This window comes from Triticum dicoccoides, chromosome 5B (assembly GCF_002162155.2).
Source record: "Triticum dicoccoides isolate Atlit2015 ecotype Zavitan chromosome 5B, WEW_v2.0, whole genome shotgun sequence".
NCBI classification, from domain to species: domain Eukaryota; kingdom Viridiplantae; phylum Streptophyta; class Magnoliopsida; order Poales; family Poaceae; genus Triticum; species Triticum dicoccoides.
The window spans coordinates 631679728-631681793 of record NC_041389.1 but is presented as its reverse complement, the minus strand read 5'-3'; positions in this window follow the sequence as shown (position 1 = coordinate 631681793).

Sequence of the window (2066 nt, the reverse complement as noted above, 5' to 3'; positions counted from 1 at the left end):
ATAACTTCATAGTTAGCAATGATATGATGTACTAGTTTTAGAAGTGTGCAAAAAGATGCACGGATGTTGTAATAGTACAAAAATCTTACCAGGGTATCTCCATGGTAGTTACCGTAGTTCAACACGTGCACTAGTGGCACGTATTGACCATAATGTTGAGGAGTTCGATTGTAGACATTGTAATTCTCAAGATCAGTACAAAATGCGACCAGATGATTTTTCTCCTGATAAGTTAGTTCGGAGCCTTCGGTGTAGTAGGTTCTGTCTACCATCTTCCGCACATTCTTTGAAGAATGAAAATAAGCTGTCAATGGAGAATAAGTTGTCAACTATTTTGAAATAAACAATATAAATTACTTAATAACTATGTTAAGCTCACATGGGGAAAGAATTGGAGGTGTATCCACAAGGACGAAAATCGTAGGTCTCTCTTGCTCGATAGTAGGATCACTAAGATCCATGGTAACAAGCATACCCTCATCAAAACCATACATCTTGCAAAGTGCTTCCCAATTTTTGCAACCAAAATGGGTTACACTCTAAGCATTGTACAACTTTACTTGAAAATCCACACCATGATGGGTACTTAGGATAATTTTTTTGGTTTCAAAACTTTCATGGTCTTCAAAACCCATCCTCTCCAAGACATAGCGTCTTGCAAAGCATGGGATAAGCTAGTCGAATTGAAAATGATGAAAAATATTGTCATGATTAAAATAGTTGAAGTCATGAGTAATTACGAAAAAAACTATTATCGTCGGTTGCGTACCGTATGAACATCGAAGGTCTCCTCGAGCTTAATGCTGAAGCGACGATCTTCGTACAGCACAATGAACCTGTCGCCGATACCTCGGTCGTCGTGGCACCAGTCGCACTCCCCCGGGCGGTTTTCGTCGTCCGATGAGTACGACATTTCCGGCCTACGTTCATAATTCAAATATTAAACTAGATCATTATTATTAATCACGGGTTGACTATCGATGATTGATGTACGTAGCTCCTCCTTTCATTCCCGAATGCATTATTATATCAAATTGTCTAGCACACGGGAATGAAGGAGAACTTATCCAATATGAGCATTCAATAAGCAAAACCAAATCATAAAATAAGCAAAACCAAATCATAAAATAAAGTATAGTATTCAAATTAGCATGCATTCAATAATTATAAGCAAAAGTACATCATCTCTTGGTGTCCGTACATCGTCGAATATTATCACTAATACAACTAGAACCGTAGCGCCCGACGCGTATCGACGCGAGCGGTGGACACCCAAAGATAAGGAACCATCACAGGATCATAGCTCCAGTGAGATCCCTGAAGAACCTGCCAGGTATTGTCGAATCTGCCCTCCAATGCAACCATGTAGCGACGGACGTGCTCGTCCTCCTCGCTGACACGGTGACGTACCACCTCCGCGGTGTCCGGATGCCTCACCACCGTCACTGGCCCACGCGACCGCCACCAAACAAGGATCGGGTCAACAACGGGCTGCCTCCTCACCAACCTACGTCCCCCGGAAGGTAGCACCTCCCAATACCAGCCCGGCGGAGCCCAGTCCCGAACATGGCCCTGATCAAGCAGGCCTCCACCGCCGAGTCGACGACGACGAGGATGCGAGATAGGCATCGCCGACGTCGATGCGGCAACTACTTCTATATATAGTTAAATAAAAGTAGTTTTATTAATTAAATCAACTATCTAGTTCAACTACTAAGCACTTACTATAAATAAATAAGTAGTACTTACTAAAAACAAACTACTTCTATATATAGTAAAGTAAATTAGTTTATTAAATCAACTAGCTAGTTCAACTATATATAAACTACTTCTTATTTTTTTCCTTTTTCTAAATACTATGAACAAAAAAATCATTAAAATTCTATGAACAAAATTAATTACTACACATCTAATCTAACAAAAAAAAATCTAATCCAACAAAAAAAACTATGAACTACATATCTAAATTACTACACACATCTAATCTAACAAAAAAATCTAATTAATCTAACAAAAAAAATCTAACATAATATAAACAAATTAATTACTACACATCTAATCTAACC